The following is a 12,207-nucleotide window of genomic DNA, read 5'->3' as shown; positions in this document are numbered from 1 at the left end:
TGAACATCCTGAGAGCTTTGAAGAAGAAAACAGAGAGAATAATGAACATGCAATAAGAATATTTGCTTTTCCCCTTATTTCTTTAGTCACATGATTTTATCAAGGGAGTTAGGTGATGACACAAGAATCCAAACCATAAAGGTGGGTCTTTTCAAGAATGTGAACTCTTCACACATGAGAAATGGTGCATTTTGGTCTGATTCATTGTAAAGTCCATTTAAGAAATTTAGGGAGAATTGCATCTCTCTCTCTTGGACAAGAAACCTCACTGGCCGTGTCCAGAGTATCAAGCTGAGCAAAAGCAAGCAATGCTTTTTGTGAACGAAGAGTTTTGCTACTGCATTTCAAAAAACTACACAAACCATGAAAATAGAGCATGAATGCAATTTTAGTAAATTGTTCCCCATGCATATGTTTGCAGACCAAGTTGGGGGATTTGCTTGATAAAACAATAATAATGATGGAACATGCCATATATCAAGAATCTATTTATTTAAAGTTTGTATATGCCATCAATTCATTACAAAATCTCAGTGAAGAAGAATAAAGAGCTTGGGCCTGGGGAGCCAGTTCAACTCTCCAGGGTCACATTCCATCTCTCCAGAGTTCCCCCTAAGCCACGTTCCCTTCCTAGGCCCCGCCCCTTTCTCCCATCCACGGATGATTGGGTGGTCACCTCGCTTTGCAAAGATTTCCCCCATTTTAAGCAGCTGAGATATTTCCCCTAAGGGTTTGTTCCTGGCAGTAACAAGCTTTAAGCTCAGATATGCTGGTATATGGGGGTTTTGGCCCCAGCCCTTTTGCCTTTATGGCCCCTTCTCACTGGATGCTGCCCGACAGCTGTATATGGCTTGCCACTCAGACGGAGCTTGCCACTCATCTGCCCCAACCCATGCTCCATTTCCAGGTTGCTTATGATAAAAGGTAGAGCATTGGTAATATTGCTCTCCTCTTTCATATTACTAAAACCTGGGGTCATCCCATGAAACTGACAGGTGGGAGATTCTGGACAGAGAAATGAAAATACTTCTTCACACAGTGCCTAGCTAAACTGTGGGATCCACTTCAGCAAGATGTGACAGCCACCTTCCAGTTTTGGGTGGTTTTTAAAGGAAATTGAACAAGTTCATGGAGAGGAGGCTATTGATGAGTACTAGTCTCAGTTGCTACACGCTGCCTCCAGGATTGGAGCAAATATGCCTTTGTCCACCAGTGGCTGGGGAACATGGACAGGAAGGTGTCATGGCGCTCATGTCCTGCTTGTGGTGGGCAGCTGGTTTATCACTGTGCAAACAAAAAAGACCCTGGTCAGTTCCAGCATGGCTCTCCTTATGTTCTTGCTGTTTTTACTGTCATCTTAAACAGTATTAAATGTTTAATTTAATCTTAAATTATGCTTGCATTTTCTTAATGCTGATATTGCTGTTTAAATAATGTTCTGAGCTGGTTTGCTAACTACAGTTGAGAGAAGGGGTATAAACTTTGGAAAGATTGCAATTAAAAAAAAAATAGATGGTCTGGAAATTGTCCAGACAAACAGCATGAAATAGCTTTTCTCCTGGCCATTGACCTACTGTTCTCTTTGCATTTTAATTTGGATGAAGTCAGTTACATCAGTGCACCATTTGGATCCATCAAGCAAAGTTGTGCTGTCTTTCAGTTTATAGATTTGGAAGGAGAAGGAGCCCACAGTCATCCTATTAAGGACTGAAGCAGAACACTGTTCCTTCTCTCTGTTGATATATTTAATGGCTGCAGCACACGGTCCCATCTTTTCTTTGGTAAATTTAGTTGAAATAATGAGTCTGAAGGATTTAAATGGTCCATTGCTGTGCTCCCTGTCCAATAATGGGAGCAGAGGCAACACACCATTAGAAAAACTGCAAATGGAATGTAAAACAAACAAAGGTAGCCTTGCTGATCCATTAGAAAAACATTCAAAACCCACCGTTGGGCAATAACTTTATTAAGATCTCCAGCTCTGTAAATGATAGGACCGACATGCTTCTTGCACTTCTTCTCTGGGCCAAGTCAGGAACCCCGTGGTTCACCCTGTAAGACATGGGTTAGAAATAAAGATGGCCATTATGTTTTCCGAAATGGACATCACCCATTGCTTCACTGTCCCCTGCTGCATCCGATACTTGCAATGCCTACTATGCATTAATTCATTCGGACTGCAAATCTCCCATTTTGAGATTGGCTGCCTGTACTGCAGGATTCATGGCTGCAACACCTGGGATTTTGGAATGATGTTTCTTCACCCATTATCTGCTTTTTGGAGCACCTAGCCTGATACAAAGCTCTGAAGAACTTGAAAGCTCACACTTTTTTTGTGGAATTTCAGTTGGCCGGAATCACCCAGCTGTGCCATGGGAATAATGACCTTTCTCAGATAACATAGGGTAGTCCTGGTGCTGGTAGGAAGAGCATGCTATACAATAGAATGTTGCAAACCATGCAATCCTATGTACACTCATAAAACCCAGACTAGATTATCTGTTTGCCGCATGATCAGCTATCCTGGGTTTGATCCAGGTCAGGAATGCAGCCAGTCCTGAAGAGCCCTCTATGGGCCCTTCCCTTGCTGTACTGTCTCACCACCGCTGCTGCTCATCTTCTTTCTCATAATGACTACCTCTTAATTGCACCAAGGCAGAGAGGTGGTGAGCAAGAGGCCATGGCATCCTCTGCTCTTTCTGCCCTGCTGCCACATTTCCTTGAGCCAGAGTGAGGGCAGTGGAACCAGGAAGCTGCAATGGTGAAAAGAAGAAGCAAGTCCATGGGGTTCTTCTCAGGTGGCCCCTGCTGGGCCATGGGCCCTTGAGTGATACCTGATCTCTGCCCTTGACACCAGCCTTAATTGCCTTGTATAAAGAGGGGATTCACCCCTTCTGCTTGCACTATTTGCCTTCTCACTGAAAGCTGCCCCCCCTCCCCCATATTGCTTCTAGTTCTGGGCACCAAGATTTAAGAAAGATGCAGGAAAATTAGAAAGGGTCCAGAGGAGGGCAACAAAACTGATCCAGAGCTTGGAAACACTGCCCTATGAGGGGAGACTGAGAAAACTGGGCATGTTCGGCCTTAGAAGACTGAGGGGGGACATGATGTTCCTCTATAAGTACCTCAAAGGCTGTCACAGAGGAAGGTCAAGACCTCTTCTTGCTGATGCCAGAGTGTAGGACACAGAATAATCAATTCAAATTGTTACAACCCAGATTCAGGCTGGACATCAGGAAAAGCTTCCTCAAGGTCAGAGCAATACGACAGTGGAACCAGCTGCCTAGAGAGGTGGTGGGCTCTCCCACACTAGAGACATTTAAAAAGAAACTGGAGAACCATCTGAGTGGGAGGGTATAAATGGGTGTCCTGCAACAGCAGGGGGTTGGACCCGATGGTCTTCATGGCCCCTTCCAACTCTAATATTTTATGATTCTATAAACCACTCGCTGCTTCTCAAGGCACCATAGCAGCCAATGCCACATTTAAGGCAAATTGTATAGAGGCTTTTTGCGGGGAGGGATATCTGGTTGGGAAACAGGTAGGAGCCAGCCCCTCCTTCCTACAGGGGTGATTTTCCTGTGGTTGATCTTTTAGGTGGGGTGGAATTGAATGTGACATTGAAAAAGGTAGTTTGTTTGCTCAGTTAGATTCTGTTAACAGAAAGACAAAACACTGTCTTACTATGTGCTTCTAAACAAAGTATTCTGAGGTGGGAATAGAAGAACAAACAGCAGCAGAGACGTCATTCCCCCCTGACATAGGTTGAAATTCTGGGAACTTTTATTCACAACAAGATCATTCGGGATACGAGTCATCCCATTACAAGGTTAAAAGCGTTTCATCTCAAAGACAAATAAGAGCTGAGGAAACGCAGTGGAGTTAATAACCGCTGGCATAACTTGAAATGAAACGGCTTGCTTGTCAACATCAGTTTAAATTGATCCAGGTATTGATGAGTGCTAGTTAGAGAAGCAGCACAGAACATTAATTAAAATAGCAATATCATCAATAAGAAAGTGCAACCATTATGAAAAAGTAAACCACACATTGAAAAGCCAGATCAGTCCCTACCCAAACGAATTCAGCCCATGGAATTCAATCTTGAGGTGATGCTGTTGTGCTGTTTTAGAATAAACCTTCCAGCAGCGCTGTGCTCTTTCTAATAACAGTAACTGGAAAGCTCCATGAAGACCTCCAAAAAACCATTTTGGGATGGGGGACAGTTTTCTTTGAACAGCAGTTTTCTTTGCCCTTTACCCTTTGAATAATTTCCTATTCAGCATGGTATGTGTGTGTGTGTGAGAGGGAGAGAGAGAGAGCGAGCGAGCTGGGCCCTTGTCATGTGTCACTGACCAGCAGTTGGTTGTTGGGGCCATAGAAGGGGTCGCAAGGTGATGACATCAGTCTACGTAAATGCACAAGTTGCCTAAGGATTAGCCATGAAGGGCTGCTGGCAATGGGCTACGGCCATCAGTGTCGCCCCCTGCAGTGGTGTCAAGTGCTGTTCCATGGGGACAAGCGACATGGTACAAGAATTGCATAGCTGATCACTTGGGTACACTTCTTTACTCCAGAGTAAGTGCAGACAGCCCTGGTTTGGATTAGGAACACCACACATATTTAATCTTCCTTCTCGCATCCTCTCCCCTGAAATCCTCACATCTTGCTCTCTTGCTCGATAGTGGTTCTGATCTAAATCAGTGCACACTTGCTCTGTTATTCTCTTTTGAAGGTTATCCTCAGCTACATGCTATGTATGTTCTAATGTTGGCCAGCACCTTCAAAGAAGGTCAGACAAACACACGGAGGAGGGAGCACTTGTCCAGGTGGCCATATGCTACCTCCAGTACATCTAAACTCGTTCTGTGTAGGTTTAAGCAAGGATTGGGCAAGAATCTTTTCTGAATATTAAAGAGCGTGGGCTTGGTCAAGGTATGTGGCAAAATATTGCTTGCCTGAATTTAGATATCAGCACTTCTGAGAGTCAAAGCCTGGAACAAAGAGTAGAGCGCCATGATATATAAAGTTAAGCCACACATACCAAACTAAACAAATTTATAAGAGTAAGTTCTTCAACCTTTCAGCAAATTTCAGGTCTACAGTGGAGGTAGCTATCATGCAAGTAGCTAAAAATTCAACTGTGTATTCCAACTATATTTTTGTTCACAAGAACCATCTTCAAAGGAAGGATTATTTCCATTCTTCCAAAGCTCTGCAAATCAGAACATCAGCTCACAAATGTATGGGAATGAGACTCTTTCATTCCTTCTGAATTAGTGTCAGAGCTGAGTCATAGGCATTTGTTGAGTGGAAACCAGAAGAATGGAGCTGGGGCAGGCTGGACATCAGAGCTGGGGAAGAAGCTTGAACCAGGAAATAATGCAGGGGCCAGAATTATTAAGGTGAATGCTGCCTGCTAAAACAGGAGTTCTTTTATAGCTTTTCCTGCCATGCACAGCCAGTGCCTAAGCTGCAAGAGAAGAACTTCTTCAGTACCTATTCTATAAAGGCTTTAATAAAGATGGAGATGCTCCAACTGGGAGCACTGGGAACTCCTCCCAGGAGGTAGTTGAGCACAGAGCTGTTAAGACATGGATTTACCAACTGGTAACTTGCCAGCGGGCTGTGCATACGTGGTGTCTTGTGAAATGACAGGACTCTTACCACCCCCTTTCTTTCTCAGATTTCTAATCAGGTGTGGAAATGTGGTAAGATTTTCCTTGCCACTTGGCAAGATAGCATAGATGAATGATTCATCCAGTGGTTATGTGTACATCATAGTATGTCAGCTCTTAGCCAAGAGTCATTTGTATTCAGATGTTGTCACCAATTAGGGAAAAAAGAAAAAAAGAACAGCTGCCTGACTTTGCCCCTCCTTTTTACAGAGACATACAGTGTTTTCCTTTCCTTCACTCATTATTAGACATGAAACCAACAAGTCTTCCTGCCTGCCCTGCTTTCTCCCAGTCCCTTCATTTCTTTCTCCACTGTTCAGCTGTTTTCTCATATGTGCATCCACCAGTTCCCACAAATACGTTGATTTCCCTTCCAATTCTTTCTTTTTTCATTTCCTCCTTACTTCCTTCTCCCCTCTCTCCCTTCAGTGTTCAGTCTATCTCTCTCCCCCCTCCCCCAAACTCACCGATTTTCATAATTTTCACACTTTTTACCTGCCTTTTCCTTCCTTTCTTCCCTTCCAATGTTCACTCTTTGTCTCACCAAATACTCACATATCCATGCATATCCTTGCAAATCCTTCCTTCCCTCCCACCCACTCTCACATCTCACATACCTATAGAGTCACACACACACACACACACACACACACACTACCCAATGTTCATTCCAACATGTTTCCTTCTTTGGGACAGAGCAGATTACGAACACCAGGGGTTCAGTTAAAATGGCCTTAGTCTGGCCAGTGTGCCTAGCGTCTGTCCATAACGAGTAGACCGATTTCACTAACCATGTGCTGCTATTTCTTATACCTCAGTTAGAGGCCACCAGGCATGGACCAGACTCATGCAATTGTTGTGACATGAGGGTGGAGATTCACAAGACAGGTAGTTGCATATGCTACGTGTAGTGATTGGCATCATCCCCAAACACTAAGTCATTTCTCTGATGGCTCTACAAATGCTGAGAGTCAGTGTGGTGTAGTAGTTAAGACTGTAGGACTGGGACTCAGGAAATTTGGGCTTTAGTTCCCACTTGTCCAGGAAGCCCCCTGGGGGACTTTGGGCCAGTCACAGTCTCCCACAAGGTTGTTGTGAGGATGAGAGGGAGGAGAACATTGTAGGCCATCTTGGGATCCTTGTAAGAGATAAAAAGGAAGGATGCAAATGGATGCAGCAGCAGCAGCTGCTGCTGTTCTTATGTGTATGAGAACATATGTATATACGATGCATTGGACATGACTCTGCTACAGAGAAATATATTGCAAGAATGTATTTCTCCAAAGTAAAGACACTACAAGTCTTCTTTGTTTTCTTACATTACAGCGTTGCATATTGCTAATTCTGAAATCTCTTTAGTGTATGTGTCATGTGAAACTGCATATAAAGAGAGAGGTGGCTTCCACACACAGGAACCCTGACTCTACCATCATGAAGCTGGTCCAGCTTTTCCTCCTTTGCAGATTTCTTTTTTCTGGCAAGGTAGGAAAACATGGGAAGCCACAGATGGAAGCCAGCATCGGTTGGACACCTTGTGAAATTTCACAAATTTTGATACCACCATAAAAGGTACAGCTGAAAGCACCAACAGATTCATGTTAAAAAAATCCTGTAGATCTAAGGAATACTAAATCAATGATATTCTGAGTTCTCATCATGTTATCATATGCACAGACACGTTTGAAAACATTATTTTCTGGGTGGCAAGATGGGTCCGTGATCCAAAGCCTTGATACAAAAATGGAAATAAATAGCCAATAGATATGTTTATTTCAGAGGAGTATGCCAGCAAATCTGGCAATAGGATGTGAGTTGGTGCCCTCCAGTGGAAATGAGTGCTTTTACATGCAGGGGAAGGGGGAACCTGCATCTTCGTATCACGCTTCTGCAAAAGAGTAAGCTTAGCTATTCCGTAAGAGCATTCCTTCTCATGTCTACTCTCTGGAGAGCTGGCAGGAGCTCAGCAAACTGTGGGAAAAGGGCAGGCAGGGGTAACTCCCACTGCAACTGATCTCCCTGGAGAATCACTGCAAACCCCCTTGTTGCAGGAATGCTGCTAGGAATTGCTGCAATGGAAGATTTAACTTTGCTCCATTGCGGCAATTCTGAAAAAGGGTGCGCAAGGAATTATCCCCCTGCCACCCTATTTCCCTGGAGAATCGGGCTCTCACAAGCCCACCAAGGAGCTGTTGAGCAGGCTGGTGGAATCCCAGTGCTGCTGAGGAAAGGGGCACATGGGGAAGAGTCTGCAGGCACCTCTTTTATCACAGCATAGGATGGCAGCCACGGGGGGGGGGGGGGCATGTGCAGGTTGCATCAACAATCACAGAGACTCATATATAGCCTGTGGGCCATACCTGGCCTATCCCTGTGCTAAATGGATACAGTCTGGAGTCACCATTGGACAAAACCTGAATGCACCTAAAATTGAGCCGAAATTCTCTCCATGTGCCATAGGTTGACATTCAGCACATATGTCTCTAGGCGTATGACCACGATGCAGCAACCTGCCGAAGCTAAGCAAGTCGGTGCTTCCTTATCACCTGGCCTGCAGTCTGCTTCAGATCCCCACGTTTGCTATCTTCAACTCCTAAGATAGACATTTAACAATAAATAAATTTGCCATTCCTGCTTTTAGATGAAGGGAAAGGCATTATCAGCAGTTAATCAATTACAATTCTATTTCTAAAAGAACCCTGAAAAATAATCCTATGCAAGTTTAGACGGAAAAAAGGGCCTACGTCTCCCAAGATTCCCCAGCTAGCCCCTTGGTGGCTAGGGAATGCTGGGAATTTTAGAAATACTTTCTGTCTGAACTTGCCTAGGATTGTGATTTTGGTCAGCTTGTCCTTGTTGTTTTTGTTAACTTAGATGGGTCACAAACTAATGTTAAAAGAAAATGGAAGCATCAATTAAAAAAAATAAAGGCAACTCTATAGGAAATGTGCGGTTGGCCTGCAAGATACAGCTTGAGACAGCCATAAGGGTTTTGGATTATTTGTCTGGGTTTTGTGTGAGCCATTTAGATGAGAAGGCCCTCTTAAACCTGGGTGATCTATTGGGTTAGGGGACTACAGATTAGTTCCAGATGTGGTTATTATGCTGGCTTGGTCCTTCAAAAAGTAACTATTGCACCATCTGTTTGGTAATGGACAATATCAAAGGATGCCAAGCCAATGTTAAAAACATGGGTCAAATGACTATGGATGTCTCTTTTACACATAAAAACACTGAGGTCACAGCACCTTGGTCTGATTCATTTTTTTCTTTTTTTTACTTGCTATTCATTCAGCTGCCACTGGAACTCTGGGAAGAATTCTATCTTCCCTTTTTTTAAAGTGAAAACATGCACTAGGTTACTATTACCACTCAATATAGTGCAGGACAAAGCAGACTCAGTGCTGAGAATAAGCACAGTTCTCACACAATTTGGCCAGAGTTCACTGGCACAGTTTGGTTTAATTATCACATGATGTTAAGCATTAATAGATGGACCAGCTGCCCATGCCAAATGACAGAATTAGGACACTTAATTTGTCTCCTTTCCCCTGACTCAGTGGGCATGCCTCTAACAGTACTATGGTAGGCAGAAATTCAACAGGTGCACTAAGTTTATTGATGGGAACATTCCAGCTTTTGAGTTTCTGCCAAGCATGTAGCAAAAGCACAGGTGGCCCTTCAGGGAAAAATGGCTAGCCTTCCAGATTCTGTGGGATCTAGTTTCCAATGGTTCCACCCTACAGGGAATTAAAGCCCACACAATCTGGTGAGAATGATTTCAAGAGTGGATGCTGAATGCAGAAATGTGCAATTTTAGGAGAATACATACTTTGAAACTAATATATTCTCTAAAATTGACCTGCTCAGGGAGCTGTGTGGCTAATGGGGCAGGCTAGAAATCAAGTAATAATAAACAACAAAAATTAATCGGCAATATGCATCTTATAATAATAATGCAATTAATTAACTGGGAGCCCTTTATTTAGTTAGTGTAAAAAAAACCATGCCCATTTGTTTCTGTCTATCCTATTGTGAAATCAAGAGGGACACCAATAAAATAGCAGTACACTGGACAGCAATTCTGTTGGGTTAATTGTCAATGCAACATGTAGCCTTGAAGACACCTTGCTCACAGGAAGTGAATCACTGGCAAACATAAAAATGGGACATAATAAAAATCAGTCAATGTACTATTATACTGGGCTTCCTGACACATCCTGTCTCATCATATTGCTTTCCATCCTGATCCTGTGCTGAGCAGAGGCACAGCTTGAACACCGCTCTTACATAACTGTAGCACTCACCTGAAGCAGAATCAAAGAACGATACTGTAAAAAAAGAAAATGCAATTATTTTTAATGTTGTGTCACTCCTTTAGTGTTGATTCCAAAATGGCATTACACTTACTTGCATACTGATGTGCTTGGAATAATGTCCAAATGGTGTTTTAACAGCTAGAAATCTGAAACGGTCACTCCTTTTCCTGGGAGAATCATGATAGGAAGAGTTTTGCTGGGTCAGAGGTAGCCTATCTAGCAGACAAGCCAAAGCCGTGGAAAACCCACAGGAAAGGGTATGAAGGATCCTACTTTTCCCCACTAATCTCCAACACTAACTCCTTGCTCTGACCTATCTACACACACCAAAACCCAGCATTAGAGTGCTAGACAAGAGAATTGAGAGCTACATTCTAGTCGCCTCTCAGCGATGGAGCTCAGTGGGTGACTTGGACCAGTCACAGACTCTCAGCCTATCCTACCTCACAAGGTTGTTATGAGGATAAAATGGAGAGGAGGAAAACTATGTGAACTGCTCCAGCTCCATGCAAGATGGGAAAAATGTGATATAATGGAACAATGAATTAAAAATTAAAAACAATGAGAGCTTTTTTACACCCCAAGGCTACAGAGCAGTCTGGCAAATAGAGTTCAGAGTTGGTGGGAAATTCCCACGGGGTTAGAGATCTCACAGCTGTCTTCCTCCTTTCTCCTCTGGGATTGCTGGCAGGGATAGAAGGGAAGAGTAGAAAGCAGCACTGATTACAGCTCCATCCTCTTCCTCAGATAAACTGTTATTGTTGGTCTTATTTTTACGCACGAGCACCCATGTGCTTTTAATATGTTAGCAAGAAGTCTGCCTTTTGCTTTTCAGTTGAATGGCTCTTGCCCTCTTGTTTCCAATCCTACATACTTTCAGGATTGCCATTATTGAAAGGCATCTGCCAGGGATGTCAAAGAAATCCTTGATGGATTCAAATGAGCTCAGGTTTCTGTGAATCTGAATTGTGGGGTTTTCAACAACCAGCTTTTTTTAAACAAATGTGTAGATTTGCAGATTGGTTTTTTATTTGTGTTTGTAGGGGGATGCATTTGTGCAATCTTGTTGATTGCAAATAGGCATTTACACTAATGTGCATTAATTAGTATGTCTCAGATTATGTGAACTTCTGCCAACTTGCACACTTGTAAAACTGATGAAATTCTTGTAGAAAAAATTGAATTCTGCCAACGAGCAGAAGACAGAACAAAAACCACCTGAAAATCCACAAACACACACAGAATGGATTTAATGAAATGCATGCTGCTCTCTCCCCTGCTTTTCTCATTAGAGTAGCGTAATAGATGAACATTGGCATGTTTTCATGGTCATCCCTGTGCAGTCCCAAAAAAACTTCAGCTGCAGACTACATACAAAACTTGCATTCAAGATACAAGAATCCTGTTTCGCCCTGGTCAGTGGGTGACTCTAATTCATGATCGGCCATCCAGTGACTGGTTTCCATCACTCTCAGGAAAGTGATGGATGCAGATGATGGATGGAGAGATCCCAGATTGTGCAGCCTGAGGAAGAAAACAAGGAAAGGGTTATTCGTTGGTACAAGCGGCTATGTTATTTACCTAGCACATGATGTCTTGAGCAGAGTTCAATTTGTAACAGCTGTTAATCATCCATATCTTCAGCAAATGGGAGATCACGCTTGACCGCAACACAATTAACCCCTCCACATTCTCAGTAAAGGAGATCAAAACACAAGATGGTACGGTTCTAATTCTAGGGCCTCCAGTGTCAATCTAACCTGAGGGAGTTGGACAGAGAACACACTGGTTTAACAGAGCATAACTAGCCTGATGCTGACAGATTTCCCTTGATTATGTTCACACAAACACACACACATGTACACACAGCACAAATGAGCGAGCGCTATGTGTCACTGAAGTCCAATCTTGCTTTTCTCAAACTGTTTTCTAGTTTAACAGAATTACAACACAATTCTATATACTTGCATTCTTACCTGAGGAGCTATAGGATTTATTCCCAAGTAAGTTTTCAAAGGACTGCAACCTAAGACAGAAATGTTATGTATTAAACTAGAAGTAGTATTCTTTTCAACTGAACTTCCTGACAAGTACGTGTGCATAAGATTTCATGTACATATTTCTATGAGAGTAAATCTAATTGCGTGTACTGAGACTTACTTCTGAGTAATTGTGTTTGTACTGTTAATCTTCCTTGCCTCTTATTCTTTCCA

This window comes from Varanus komodoensis, unplaced genomic scaffold (genome assembly GCF_004798865.1).
Source record: "Varanus komodoensis strain SLA01 unplaced genomic scaffold, ASM479886v1 scaffold5, whole genome shotgun sequence".
In the NCBI taxonomy this organism is placed as follows: Eukaryota; Metazoa; Chordata; class Lepidosauria; order Squamata; family Varanidae; genus Varanus; species Varanus komodoensis.
This window is presented reverse-complemented; position numbering follows the sequence as displayed.